The following is a 15742-nucleotide window of genomic DNA, read 5'->3' as shown; positions in this document are numbered from 1 at the left end:
TTTAAGGGCATCAGTCTCAACAGACTCTCTAACACTTCTCTGCTAATAGCATTTTTAAAGGAATAGAATTACTAAGCAGGTTTATCAGATGCCAACATTTACCATGGGAGTACCTTGCCAATGTTTAGCCTTCCCTACTCATTGTAGTAGATGTGGCCTCACACCAAATCATGGATCTATATTCTTCTATACAAGTCCTCATAGTGTGCCTTCCAAACTATGGCTGCTCCTGTATGATAGCCCTATTATTTAAGCAATAAGAATTACATATGAATTGTTTTACAATAAACAATCTCCTGTTCCTTGGTGCTCTCTAAGCACTAGGAGCCAAAGACGAGACTCCATTCACCCAGTTAGCCTTTTTTAAAAAGAGATCCCATTCACTGCAATAGCAAGTATAAGGGGATTTGTCATGGAGCCTTAGCTGAAGATCATGGGTCGAAGCCCCACTTCCTTCAGGCCAAGGTCTCAGTCTTAATTAGGGATAGTGGAAGGGATTCCATTCAGTTTGCTTATGAAGCCAAATCCATCAAATCCACGTTTTCTGAAACAATATGAGAACTGAGACACAACTATCCTTCAAAATTCATTTTGAATTTTGAAGTTCTCCAACTTAACAATGTTTACAAAAATTAATAAATTAGGAGGAAATGTACATCATAACGAATATATTGGTGGAAATTACATACTAAAATGCATTATATAAGGAGGAATTGCTTGCAAAAATGTGTACATTAATCAAAACTGCATGCAAAAATATGTTTATTAGGAGAAATTCACACTAAAATGCTGAAGAATTTCCATGAAGATTCCCCCCCCTCCAAATATTTCTTCTTCTTCTTAACCGAGTAAGATTGTCTTCCATAAACACGGTTTTAACAACGAGTCTGTAAGTAACTGTGGAGGCCAATTCTGAATCCACATGTCCTTCCACAGTGGGGACATTGGTTCCCAGGTGGGAATTGATCGCGGTGTGGATTTGCCAAGCATGCCTTCCTCTTAGCACGTTTTCCCCTTGCATTCTGAGTTCGAGTGTCTTCAAAGTCCATGACACCTTTGGTAAAGGCTGTTCTCCAACTGGAACGCTTGCAGGCCAGTGTTTCCCAGTTGTCGGTTTTTATACTACTTTTTTTTAGATTTTCCTTGAGACAGTCTTTAAACCTCTTTTGCTGACCACCACACTTTCCATTTTTAAGTTCGGAATAGAGTAGTTGCTTTGGAAGAATATCATCAGGCATCCGTACAACATGACCAGTCCAACGAAGTTGATGTTGGAGAATCATTGCTTCAACACTGGTGATCTTTGCATCATCCAGTACACTGATATTAGTTCGCCTGTCTTCCCAAGTGATGTGTAAGATTTTTCGGAGACACCGTTGATGGAATCTTTTGAGAAGTTGGAGATGGCATTTGTAAGTGGTCTATGTTTCACAAGCTATATGTGGCTGTAGAAATTTAAGATTTGAAAAATGAAAACTGGACGGAAACAAGATGGATAGATCCTTCCATTCCTAGTCCAAACCAATCCATTCCCGTGTTCGCCCTACCCCAGCATGCCTCCAGTTGTTATTCTAAACCAACGGCTGGATTGTTTCTAGTCTGGCCCTGAGTCAGAACACTGAGCAGTTCCAGGCTTTGAAGCAATGTTAGAAACTCTGTTCTGCAGGTTGGACAAGCTATGGCATGTTAGCAAGAACATTTAACCATAGTACCTTAAATTATGCAAGTGTTGGGGGAAGGTCAAAACTGGCAGGTCCCTCATGGCTCTTAGTATCTGTGTAGATCTATGCTTAATAAGGTTCTGACCCTCATTAATCCAATAATTTCCTATTTATTTTAGATATTGAGATGTTGAGATGCTGAGACACAACTGAGTAAATATTCTTTTGAGGGCAAGGGCATTTCTTTCAGAGAAAATCTAAAGTAGCAGCTCTAGGAGGTCTAAGTTGCTGAGAAGGATCAATAACTTCAGGGTCTAAATTCGATATTCATGAAACTCAAGCAAAATTTGTTTTGTACAGACAACTCCCCATTTACACATGTTCAAGGCATGTGTAACTACAACTGTACGCACTGCAGTGAACCCAGAAGTGGCATGAAAAGGAGCCAAAGTGGACCTTAAAAAGAGTGCAAAAACAGCAAAAAAAAGGGGGGGACAAAAATCTAGCAATCCCGCAAGCCTTTGCAAGTGCAATTTCAGGAGCCTTTGCACTAACCTTTGAGGCCTATGGAGAGTTGGGAGTTCGAGCAAGAAAGTTTGGAGGAACTGATTATTGTGGAGTTTGATGAATTTTTGTTTTTTTTTATAGGGTTTCTCCAGTCACAATTTAATTTTAGAGGGTGTTTTCAGGCTTTTTCAATGGTGTTCCCAATATACGTGACTTCACTTAAATGTGCAGTGTCTCAGAACGCAAATGAGGAGTTGCCTGTATGCCATCCACTCCACTAATCTTGGAGAATCCACATAAATGAGCCAGTTTCAGTTCAGTGACAAATTCCTTCCATCAGGGTTTGTTAACGAAACCTATCCTTTACCATCTAAACATTCCTTGCAATTTGCAGAGCTGAAGAAAATTTGAAATGTACAAAAATAGCATAAATCCAGGTTTATGGAACCTATTTTCTAACATTTTACATTTTTATTGCTGCACTACATCTTCCCTACTGCATTAAGCTACTATTAAAATCACCCTTATTCTAATCATGCATCTTGTCTCTCCCCTTCTCTCCCCCCCCCCCGCTGCCTTGCATAACATTCAATAATCAGGATGTCAGGGAAAGGCTTTATAAAGTACCAACACCCTGCAGCATGAGTGTCAGCCTGTAGAATTTAGTGCCAGAGAGGTGTTTTATTCATAGCCAGACCAGCAATTGGTTTCACTATGATACATTTTGACCAGTGGATTTTTGGTTAGATTTCCGATGTGTGTACTATTACCCAAGTACATCACTTCACTGTTTTTGCTATGGATATATGCCTATGCTGAATGCTTGAATGCCCATCTGTGCACCTGTACAAAATATTAAAGAATTAAAGTATTCATTTTTTAAAAAAAGATTTCCAGTTTGCGATTTTTTTTGGGGGGGGGTATTATAATATGGATTGTATTCAGCATAGCGCTAAGGTGAATGTACTGTCAGTGCAAGTATTTTTCCTTGTGTGGTGGAACTTCTCCCCCTCTCCTTCCCCTGTGTCCCCTAAATTTGTCCTGGGCAGGTTCTTCCAACCCCCAATAATCCAGAGCAGAATTTTGGGTTGCGAAGGATGTGAGTGGGAGGAGGAGAGGGGGAAATCCTCTTGCACTAGCACTCATTCTTGTGCTGGTTCAAAAAATGAGTTGAACGCTCAACACCCACCAGGAGCCCCTGAAATCACTTACAAATTGAAATTAGCAAGCACATTAATTAAAGACATATTTGTTTATGAAGGCTTCCTCTGAATGTTCTTATTGTTCTTCTGTTTACTGAGTTTGTATTTTTTTTTTAACTGTTTATTGTACACCACTTTGGTAACTTTGGGTTATGAAGTGGCTTGTGAATCTGCAAATAAATATGAAAAATAAAACGGGGACTCTACCACCCTGTTCAAAGTGCATACCTGGCCACTGGAGTTCTCCCACCATCTGAATCAAACACTGATAGTTCAAATGTTATTAAACTATGTTAAACTATAACAGGTTAAAGAGTAAAAAATAATATACCAAAAAAAACCAACACCGCACTTATAAAGATACTGGTTTCCATGCATCTAGGATTAAGTCCATCCTTCTTCCTGCCAGCCTGCTGGTCATGCCTAGACAGGTTCTTCTACATTCCTCTTAATCTTTTTTAATGTATAAAACACGATTACCATCTACTTGTATCGCCTTTTGCTGTCTACTGTAATCTTAGGTGTCTCTTTCAGGTTGGCTCCCTAGATTTCTGTCTTTCCCTCAGTGACAACCTCCCATTTAGTTCCATATCCTCATTGTTCCAGGCAGAGCAAGCAACTTTGTTCTCTGAAGCCAGCACTCATGTGTCCTTCTTCTTCATTCTCTTTCTATAATCGAGACATTTGTCAGGCTGTGCTTCTGAAATTTCCTAGATAAGTATGCTAAGAGTTCCTGTATCCATCAATTCTATATTTTTAAATCTTGCCCAAGTATTCTCTATGTCTCCATCACCACTTCTGCTTTTGTTGTGAGCTCTTAATTGCTTTAAGATATGAATGCTGTGTGATTCACATGGTTGTATATCTCTATAATTTGAGTCCACTTGATTTTGCCTATAATCAAAAATGATTATATATGTGGGTGGATATATATATATATATATATATATATATATATATATATATAGGTTTTGGTGTCTTCGGGTGTCTTCCCGTGTAAGAGTCGGGGTGTCTGTGCGACGTTTCGACGAGGTCTCACTCGTCATCTTCAGGCTGGTGCTTTCGGCTTCTTGTTACTGGAACAGAGCTCTGTTCCAGTAACAAGAAGCCGAAAGCACCAGCCTGAAGATGACGAGTGAGACCTCGTCGAAACGTCGCACAGACACCCCGACTCTTACACGGGAAGACACCCGAAGACACCAAAACCTGCATTCCTGTACCCGTGAAAATCTACGAAAGCAAATATCTCACCTCTACGGGGAGGAAACCTTCCAGCTGACAGTTCCAGTAACAAGAAGCCGAAAGCACCAGCCTGAAGATGACGAGTGAGACCTCGTCGAAACGTCGCACAGACACCCCGACTCTTACACGGGAAGACACCCGAAGACACCAAAACCTGCATTCCTGTACCCGTGAAAATCTACGAAAGCAAATATATATATATATATATATATGCATGTTATTCCAATTGTACACCAGAAAACTATTCATCACTGCAAAGTTATGAAGAGGGCTCTTATTTTTATAATGGCTTCAACAATCATATGCTTTCAAGGGACTTTTTAGAAAGGAAATAAGGATAGACATGGTAATTCTTGGGAGGAGGGGACCAAGGTCTTCCCACCCCCGGACTTCCTGGCATCCTTCTGTGACTCCATGAATTTCAATTAGGCCTCACAGTCATCTTAGCTTCAGATATGATTGATCAGCAAAATAGGTTACAAAGAGAACAGGGTGGGATTACTCCTATTTTATTAGACAAAAACTGACCATGAGTGCAAATGCATCTTCCACACTTAGAAAGCTGCTTTATAGCAGGTCAGGCTACTTTACCATCTAAGTAGCAGCAGATATCTTGGGTCTCAAGCAGAGGACTTGCATATTGCCACCACTGGACTTTTTATATGGAAATGCCATGACTGAACATGGCACCTTCTCTGTGCACATCTTGTGCTCTACGACTGAGCTTTGGTTTCTCTCAACTTTAATGCCACGACTAACCAAAAATCCATCTACATACATCTATCTCTCTTGTATAAGCACAATGTTATAATGTAACACTAACTGCAGCCTGGAATTTCAGTCAGTTCTGCCTTACTGACTTGCACAGAGACTCATGTGTAGCTTGGAAACATACATGTGTGGCTCAGTTAAAAATTACTGAATTACCATCATGCATATTGTTTTGCACAAGAGTCTAAATGCGGAATCCTATGTGTTCCAAAATAAGAATGATTGGTCTAATTTTATGCCTTAAAGTAGCAGCTGCTATTCCATCTCCCTCCTCTTTCCTTACAAGATTTTGTAAATAAGCAGGAGTTGTGAAAATATGTCTACTATTAATTGGGGATTTAGTTAACATGCGTAAATAGGGTAACCCGTGAGAATGAAGACTATAAATTGCACTAATAAAGAACATGACTCAAAGAACATATAAAATTAAAGTTCCAGCCAAAACATTCTCACTCATTTCTGAAGAAGATTTGTCTCAGACATTTACTCTTTAATTTGCAACTCAACCATGGGTGAGTTTTCAGACATGAAAATATAAGTTGATAATCAAGCGGGGGGGGGAGTGCTTACCCCCACAACATCTACAATGCTTTGTTATGTTTTGTAGACATAGAAGTCAAAGAAGGCAGTCTAGAGATGGACAATAAAAAGGTAAAGAGACCCCTGACCATTAGGTCCAGTCGTGACCGACTCTGGGGTTGCGGCGCTCATCTTGCTTTATTGGCCGAGGGAGCCAGCGTGTGATGGCCTGGGATTCCGAGTCTGAGAGCGATCCGGAGGAATCCCAGCCGGCACAGGAGTCCCCGCCTCCAGGGCCGGCTGAACTGGGGCAAGGCCTAGATGCTGAGGAAACTCAAGAGCAGGCACCAGGTGAAACCATTCTGGCCCCAGAGGTGCTGGATGACTCAGTGGCCACAGGTGAGCCTCCTCCAGGGCCCAGTAACCCTTCGGCCTCTCCTGATCTGCAGAGGCTTAGGGCAGAGAGGCGAAGGGAGCTGGTTGCCCCCAGGAGGAGTGCTCGCCTTAAGGCCAGAGGAGGCGGGGCTCCTGGGGGTCGGGACCGCCCCTGACCTTAGAAGAGGATAAAAGCCCAGTCAGGCCGGCCCCAGGTTGCGGGAGCAACGTCGTTGTTGGCTTCAGACCTTCCTGTGTTCTTGATCTCTGCTCGGCCTCCTGTTCCTGACTATCCAGTACTCCTGTTCCCTGCTCGGCCTCCTATTCCCGTCCATCCGGTGTTCCTGCTACCTACTCAGCCTTCTGTTCCAGCGTTCCTGTTCCCCGCCCGGCTCTCTGCATCGGACCTCGCCCCTCTTCGTGTGGACTCTGCTACACTCACGGTACCTTACCCCCGGGACCAGCACAGTTTGCTCCCGCCACACCCGCACTCCCCCTTCGTAGGGGTGCGTTCGGGAAGAGTCAGAGGCCATGGCCGACCAAGCGGTTACACTGTTGGCAATAGCCCAGGAGAACCAGGCTTTGAGGCACACCGTGCAGCAGCTCAGTAACGCGATTACGGCACTGCAGCAGCGTTTGGACGCCCTACCGGCTCCTGGGGCCGACGCCCCGGCTTCTGGCAAGTACCCAGTGGCCTTGCCTGAGAAATTTGATGGGGCCCCGGCCAGCTTTCCCATGTTCCTTGCCCAGGCCAAGCTGTATATTCAGGGGCGCGCCCGGAACTTCCCTGACGACCGCACCAAGGTGCATTTCTTGAATAGTTTGTTAAAGGACCAGGCGGCCAAGTGGGCATTGCCGCTGCTCAGGCAAGACTCCCCCTTTCTGACAGACTACGGGGGGTTTTGCAATCTGTTGGAGGCCGCGTTCGGCAACCCCCAGAAGGGAAGCCAAGCCAACCGGGCGATTCGGCGGTTGAGGCAGGGCAAGACCACGGTGGCCGCATACACCACAGAATTCCGGCTGCTGGCACAGGACTTGACCTGGAACGACTCGGCTCTCCGGGACCAGTATCTCGAGGGGCTTTCAGATGAGATACTGGACCAGCTGGCCACAATGGAACGCCCCACCACGCTGGACACCGTTATTCAATGGAGCCTACAGATTGACGATCGGCTAGAGGACCGGCGTCAGGCTCGGGACCGCCGGCACCTCCAGTTCTTGGCTCCAGTGTCTACCAGCAGTCCCACCAGCCCAGCTAAGTCATTGGAGGAACCGAAGCAGCTTTGGGCAGTGCGGCCACGCCTCTCCCCCGCAGAGAAGTCGCGGCGTCGGGAGGGGAATCTATGTCTCTATTGTGGCGGAAGCGGACACTATGCAAGGGCCTGTCCTGAGAAACGCCAGCCGCAGGGAAACCACCAAACCCCAGTAGCTGATGGCCCTGGCTACCTGGGGTCCCAAACAGCACAGAAAGGGGCCGCACCAATTGAATTACAACACCTTATGGTTCCGGTACATCTATACCCTCCAGGAGGGCCATAGATTCTTACCCATGCGCTGGTGGATTCGGGCGCAACCCGCTCTTATATGGACGCTGCTTTTGCTGCCCAGCATCGGGTGCCACTTCGGAACAAGCCAGAACCGGTGCAGGTGGAGGCAATCGATGGACGGCCCCTGCGTTCGGGTGCCGTCACTCAGGAGACCCAGCCCCTGGTCCTGTGCCTCCAGCAGCACCGTGAGATGCGAACTCTGGATATTGCCTCCATGCCCCGGTTCCCCCTGGTGCTTGGGATGGACTGGCTGGAGGCTCACAATGTGCAGATTGACTGGGTCAAACGGACTGTACACTTCCCAGACCCCAGTTCTCCTGCTGAGACTGAGATGCTAGCAGCTGCGCCCACTGAGGAGGTTGCTGCAACGCTCCCCGCTGAATACCGGGAATATCACGACGTGTTTGAGGAACGGGGGGCAGACCAGCTGCCGCCGCATCGGTCCTTTGACTGTGGCATAGACCTCCAGCCCGGAGCGCCTCTACCGGTGAGTCGCTTATACTCGTTAACAGAGCCAGAGCGCGAGGCTTTACAGGACTTCTTGCGCAAGAACCTGGAGCGTGGGTTCATTAGGCCTTCTACCTCGCCCACTGCTGCGCCGGTGCTCTTTGTTAAAAAGAAATGTGGGGAGCTCCGCCTTTGCCATGATTACCGGGCCCTGAACAAAATTATCATCCCGGACTGGTACCCCTTGCCCCTTATTTCGGAGTTACTGGAGCGGGTGCAAGGGGCGCAGGTGTTCACCAAGCTAGACCTCCGGGGTGCCTACAATTTGATTCGGATCCGCGCCGGGGATGAGTGGAAGACCGCATTTGGGACCCGGTACGGACAGTTCGAATACCTGGTTATGCCTTTTGGTTTGTGCAACGCGCCTGCTGTGTTCCAACGGTACATCAACCACGTGTTCCAGGACTTGCTAGACAAGTACGTGGTGGTGTACTTGGATGACATTCTGGTTTACTCCCGTGACCCGGCGTGCCACGAAGGCCATGTCCGGACCGTGCTGCAGCGCTTGCATGAGCATCGTCTGTATGCAAAGCTCAGCAAGTGCGAGTTTCATCAGCGGTCAGTGGACTTCCTGGGTCACCGACTCTCACCAGGTGGGGTGCAGATGGATCCTGGGAAGGTGGCAGCGGTTCGAGAATGGGCGGCACCTCGGAACCGCAAGGACCTACAGCGTTTCCTGGGGTTCGCCAACTATTACCGAACCTTCATTGCGGACTATGCTCACCGCACCACCCCGTTGACCCGACTACTGCGCCCCAAGACGCCGTTTTCCTGGGACAAGGAGGCGGAGGAGGCGTTTCAAGGGTTGAAGGCCTGTTTCCAGAGAGCGCCAATCTTGCAACATCCGGATCCTTCTCGACCCTTTGTGGTAGAGACTGACGCCTCCAGTACGGCTCCCGGTGCCGTCTTGTCTCAGCAGCACGGACCGGAAGCGCCACTTTTACCCTGCGCCTTCTATTCCCGCCAGCTCCTCCCAGCGGAGCGTAACTATACCGTGTGGGAGCGGGAACTACTGGCCATCAAGGTGGCCTTTGAGGTTTGGCGCCATCATCTTGAAGGAGCACGACACCCGGTGGAGGTGAGAACCGACCACCGGAACCTGGAATACCTCCAGACCACCCGCAAGCTGAACCAAAGGCAGATCCGGTGGGCGCTGTTCTTTTCCCGGTTCCAGTTCCGGATCCGCTACATCCCTAGCTCCCAAAACCAGAAGGCGGATGCCCTGTCCCGGAAACCCGAAGACAACGTAGACACAGTTCAGCAAGCAGCACCCACCACGATCCTACCACCAGCTGCATTCCTGGCCACCCAGGAGGTTGAGCCACTGCAGGCTCGGGTGCGGGAACAGCAGCGGGTCGACGCTTGGGCCCAGGAACGACTCCGGGAACTGGCCGAAGGATCATGCCCTCAGTATCCAGGGCTGGTCTCGCATCAGGGTCTTCTGCTGCACCACGGGCGCCTGTACATCCCATCAGGGCCGCTGCGGGCTGAGATTCTCCGGATGACCCATGATGCGCCAGCGGCGGGGCACTTTGGGCGGTATTGGACCACCCATCTGGTAAGCCGTGAGTTTTGGTGGCCCCGTTTGAAGGCCGACGTGGCTCGCTACGTTGCTGGTTGTGACGTCTGCAGGCGGGCCAAGGGGCCTACCGGGCGACCCCCCGGCCTTCTTCAGCCGTTGCCGGTTCCACCACGTCCTTGGCACACAGTCTCTTTGGACTTTGTAGTGGAGTTACCCCCGTCTCGTGGCTGCACCTGCCTTCTAGTTTTCTCCGACCACTTCACGAAGATGGTGCACTGTGCCCCCTGCCCATCCGTACCCTCAGCTAAGGAAACCGCGCAGCTGTACCTTCAGCATGTCTTCCGCCTGCATGGCCTACCTGAGCGTGTAGTGTCCGACCATGGCGTTCAGTTCACGTCCCGGTTTTGGCGTGCTTTGCACCAGGCCCTCGGGACAGAGGTCTGTCTCTCATCTGCTTACCACCCACAGACTGATGGCCAGACGGAACGGGTGAACGCGGTGTTGGAACAGTACCTCCGGTGTTACTGCAGCTACCAGCAGGACGACTGGGTCGACCACCTAGCATTGGCGGAGTTCGCTTATAACAACGCGGTGAATGCGTCCACCCAGCAGACCCCGTTCCAAGCCAGTTATGGTTTTCATCCACGGTTGTTTCCGGATGTGCTGCCGGCATCTGCAGTCCCTGCGGTGACAGAGTGGCTTCAGGAGCTCCAATCCCAGCAACAGCTGTTGATGGAGCAGCTGCGCCAGGCCAAGGAGGCGTACAAGGTCCAGGCCGACCGCCACCGCCAGGTGGGGCCGGAACTTCACGTCGGTGACCTGGTGTGGCTTTCCACTCGCTACCTCCACCCTTCTCGACCTTCGCGGAAGCTGGACGCCCGATTCACCGGCCCGTTCCCTATCGTGAACCAGGTCTCGCCTGTGGCATTCCGTCTCCGGTTGCCAACACACCTGAAGGTTCACCCGGTATTCCACAGGTCCCTTCTGAGTCCGGTGGCCCCACCCGACGAGTTCCACCCGAACCGTCCCCGACCGCAGCCAGTTTTGGTGCAGGGAGAGCCTGAGTACGAGGTGGAACGCATTCTGGACTCCCGATACCGCAGGGGAAGGCTGCAGTATCTCATTGACTGGAAGGGGTATGGGCCAGAGGACCGTTCCTGGGAACCAGCGGCCAACGTCCACGCGCCTGCCTGCATCCGAGAGTTTCATGCGGCGTACCCCAGCAAGCCGGGTCCGGACCCTCAAGTGAGGGGGGGCTGGGAGGGGGGATGGTGTGATGGCCTGGGATTCCGAGTCTGAGAGCGATCCGGAGGAATCCCAGCCGGCACAGGAGTCCCCGCCTCCAGGGCCGGCTGAACTGGGGCAAGGCCTAGATGCTGAGGAAACTCAAGAGCAGGCACCAGGTGAAACCATTCTGGCCCCAGAGGTGCTGGATGACTCAGTGGCCACAGGTGAGCCTCCTCCAGGGCCCAGTAACCCTTCGGCCTCTCCTGATCTGCAGAGGCTTAGGGCAGAGAGGCGAAGGGAGCTGGTTGCCCCCAGGAGGAGTGCTCGCCTTAAGGCCAGAGGAGGCGGGGCTCCTGGGGGTCGGGACCGCCCCTGACCTTAGAAGAGGATAAAAGCCCAGTCAGGCCGGCCCCAGGTTGCGGGAGCAACGTCGTTGTTGGCTTCGGACCTTCCTGTGTTCTTGATCTCTGCTCGGCCTCCTGTTCCTGACTATCCAGTACTCCTGTTCCCTGCTCGGCCTCCTATTCCCATCCATCCGGTGTTCCTGCTACCTACTCAGCCTTCTGTTCCAGCGTTCCTGTTCCCCGCCCGGCTCTCTGCATCGGACCTCGCCCCTCTTCGTGTGGACTCTGCTACACTCACGGTACCTTACCCCCGGGACCAGCACACAGCGTACAGCTTCCGGGTTATGTGGCCAGCATGACTAAGCCACTTCTGGCGAACCAGAGCAGCGCACGGAAATGCCGTTTACCTTCCCACTGGAGTGGTACCTATTTATCTACTTGCACTTTGACGTGCTTTCGAACTGCTAGGTTAGCAGGAGCAGGGTCTGAGCAACGGGAGCTCACCCGGTCGCGGGGATTCGAACCACCGACCTTCTGATCGGCAAGTCCTAGGCTCTGTGGTTTAACCCACAGCGCCACCCGCATCCCAGATATGGACAATAACCCTCCTTTTAAAAAAAACAAAGCTGCTCTAGTGCTCCTGTGATTGCCTGCCAACTCCTCTGCTTCAAATCAACAAAGAAAGATTTTCACCAGGAACATGGAAACATTTGTGGAAATAGGTTATCTATTGGCTGTGGTAAAATTATCCACACACACACAAACTTAAAGTAGTTTCTGTGCAGTATTAATCAAGGCAAGCCATTATTGGCCATGACATTATTTATAAAATAGGCTTTTTAAAAGCAGTCAAATATTAGAGGCACCCTAGTTTGGTCTTCAAGTTCTGAAAACTATGGCCCCAAACTATGTTCTCAAGTTTAAACATTTTTCCTGGCATATCTCAACCTAGAGTCTTCATTATTTATGATTATTTAATATTTGAGAATGTAATAAAATTAAATGACACAGAAACTAGGAAAGCCAGAACTTTTAAAGCATTTGCTAAGTAGGCCACTTTGCCAAATGCAATGCAAAAACTGTGGGTGTTATCATAGTCACAAAAAATAGGAGAGATACACATACATATATGGGGGGGATGGGACCTGAGGGAGTTAAATCTCTTGCATTGCAAAGATGCAGGATACTAAAAACAACAACAAAAAACCCCACTGATATGAGTTGGAGAATACCTCTTTTCTGTTATGCCATTTTTAATAGATTAAAAATGGAACCTGATATAGTTAAGAGCATGTACTGACCAGAAACAACAGTGGTCTCTGGGATAATTTCACTTCATATCCATCTTCTCTTCAAACACAATATAGTTCCTTCCTGATTGATAAGCAGCCAACTAAGCGTGTAGCTTCAAGTAGCAAATATCCCCTTGTTGGTAGGGTCCTCAAAATGATGGTGGTGGTCAAGCGTTAGGCATGTTTGAAGGCGATTGATGATGATGATGATGATAGTTTATATACAGCCCTATACCTGGAGGTCTCAGGGCAGTTCACTTCAGGTCCCGTCATAGAACTGAAACTGCTTTGGTCATCCAGTTTAATATTATTTATCAAAAGAAAGATGGGGATTGTGAGCCTGTTCATTCTTCTTGACTTTCAATACCATAGGCCATGGTCTCCTTTGGAGTGGCTCATGGAGGTGAGGACTGGGGACACTTTCTTTCAATGGTTCTGCTCTTACATCCAGAGCTGTTTTCAGAAAGTAATTATAGGAGACCACTGTTCAATGGCATGAGAGCTTCCCTGTAGTGTTCCAATCATGTTCTCCACACTATTTAACTTTTATATGAAAATGGTGGGAGCTGTCATTAGGAGTTTTGGAGTGAAGAGTCACCAATATGTGGATGATACCCAGCTCAGTCTCTTTGTTCCATCAGACTCAGGCGAGGCAGCTGAAGTGCTATACAAGTGTTTGGAAGTGGTAATAGGTTAGATGTAGGCCAACAAATTGAAAATGAATTCTGAAAAGAGGCCTACTAAATAATTGCATTAGCAGAGCCACCACAGCATGTTCCACTAGTACAATGGGGCTTCCTCCTCCTCCTCCTCCTCCCACGTGCTCCCCATGCCCCACAAATCAGCTCTGGAGAGTTGGGTGAACAGCAATCAGGGTGAGGAGAGAAGATAATTCTGTCAGGAAAGTAGAAATGCTTGCACTGACTGAGCAATCTACGTAGTGATATTTTGAATTCCATGCAGAGGAATTATGTGTGCAGCAGAACTTGGAGAACTTTTACACTCTTATGGAAAGAGCAAGCTTTACGGCTTGGGAATACTCTTGGATCCAGCATTGTCATTTGAGGCTAAGCATTGTCATTTGAGGTTGGGTTTCTAGCTCGGCTCAGAATTATTACAATGCGCTCTGTGTTGTAATGATTTGTGCTTCTTATTTCAAGCAAGAATAATAATAACAGTAAATTATTGCCAGTAATTTATTGCTTTTTCATTACAGCTTTGATATGATCAAACATTGGGCCACCATATTAATGGCATAGAAGAGATCTAAACAACTGGCTTTTCTTACAAGTTTATGGCAGGTGTGTGGAGTTGCACCATGGGGATGCTCCTTGCATACTACTGGACTGGGAGGGGTGGCACAAACATGCAGGAAATAATTATATCGTCACCATCAAACCTTTTATTGGCATCACAAATAATTATATTGATGGAGAAAGCACTTTTATCATTGAAAGGAAGCAAGTTTCTTTTGAAGCTTGTGAGTTGTAAAAATAATAACACCTTCTAGTTTTAAACTGGCCTGATCATTTTTTTTCTTCAGCACTCGTGGTTTTCTGAAGGTTACATTTTCCTACATCAAGATTAATCTGCCTTAGTCATGCATTCACAGTGGACTATACACTGGAGCAGCCCATCTTAGATTGCAGGATACATATATTTTCATTACGTTCCTGGAGTGTGCTTTTCCCTATTGTATGTCAAGTTAACATTGGGCATATTATGATCTTATTATGATCCATTCTTATCTATGACAGCAGATTTATTGCAATTGTCTCAGACTGACTCAGCAGGGATTAAACATCCACAATTTACTTTGAGGAAAAGTTTGATGCAGGGTTCACAGACAGATGTGATGTCTCAGAGGATCTCCTGCTAGTATCTAATGGGTTTTTTTTTTCCAGTGAAAAGGGAGATAGAAAGTGGTCATAATACAGGACTGATTTAGAATGTACAGACCTATTAATTTCAGTCAGTGAATTTAAGCACATTCAACTTTGAATTGTATTGGGCTTGCATATTCAAGGCTTATATACTTTTGCTTATTTTTATTTTTTATAATATATATATTTAACCAGATCTATTTTCCAAATTTCAGACATCTTCAGAAGCCAAGAACATGCTATGAGTCAATAATTTATTAATGTCTACATAAGCCATGAATCACCCATGACATTTTTATAGGCTTTATTAGTAGTAGCTATAGCTATATATTAATTAGTAGTTTGCTCTTTACCAGCAGAGCAATTTTAATGCAACCTTTCTGTGCCCAGTGCATTATTGACTTATTGATCAATATGTTAATGGAATATATCTGAATATAACATTTGTCAAAGATGAATAAATCTTTAGGTAGCCAATAGTAATTGAGCTTTGTTACAATGATGTCTTATCCCCATATACTGGGAGGGTACTGCTCAGTTGCTCTAACACAAAAGACTGTTCATAACTGCCATAACTGTACCAACTGACACAACTGCCTCTGGCATATGACATCACCGAGTTCTATAGCCCTGGTGAGCATTAACCCTTTACTTAGCATTTTGAATGATTTCATCCCACACTATCTACAGCATAGGGATGGACATGAGTGGTGCAGAGTTTTTAAAGTATAAAGTGTCTCCTTCCATTATAATGTGGACATAGACTGTCATGATCTGAATAACATATATGCCTTCTTTTAACAATTTTAATTATTATTATCTCATTCCATTTATTATTTTCATTCAAAGCATGTGTGTCTCCTAATTTACTGTGGTTTCCTAGTGATGGATTTAACTTTCAGGTAATATAGTGACTGCCAAGGTGACTTAACCTTATTTATGCTCATAATAATTGACATAGCATATACTGTATGTAGCAGCTGGGATACTGTTATCCCTAACATGAAAAATATCACAGCAATTCAACTTATTAATGGACAACTTGATGTCAAGCACATAAAAACAATTTATGCTGGCAGATGTGCATCCCACATAACAAATGAAGACTGTCATCTGGCTGAATAAGAAATGTCAAGGAAATTT

General features: G+C 47.0%; 2 long non-coding RNA genes across 4 annotated transcripts in view; both read right to left on the bottom strand.

Annotated features, from left to right (window-relative positions):
* LOC309538291 overlaps window positions 1-15742 on the bottom strand; it is a 28676-nt gene that overhangs the window by 10071 nt on the left and 2863 nt on the right. The gene's annotated exons all lie outside the window — the stretch shown is intronic.
* On the bottom strand, window positions 746-15644 carry LOC309538290. Its single transcript, XR_014222158.1, has 2 exons — window positions 12726-15644; window positions 746-4264 (listed from the first exon to the last, which is right to left on the bottom strand). It is a non-coding gene; the product is annotated as an uncharacterized lncRNA (long non-coding RNA).

The sequence above is a fragment of the Podarcis vaucheri genome (assembly GCF_965113315.1).
Source record: "Podarcis vaucheri genome assembly, chromosome: 8".
Lineage (NCBI taxonomy): Eukaryota > Metazoa > Chordata > Lepidosauria > Squamata > Lacertidae > Podarcis > Podarcis vaucheri.
The sequence above is the reverse complement of the archived record's forward strand: the minus strand, read 5'-3'. Positions and strand labels throughout refer to the sequence as shown.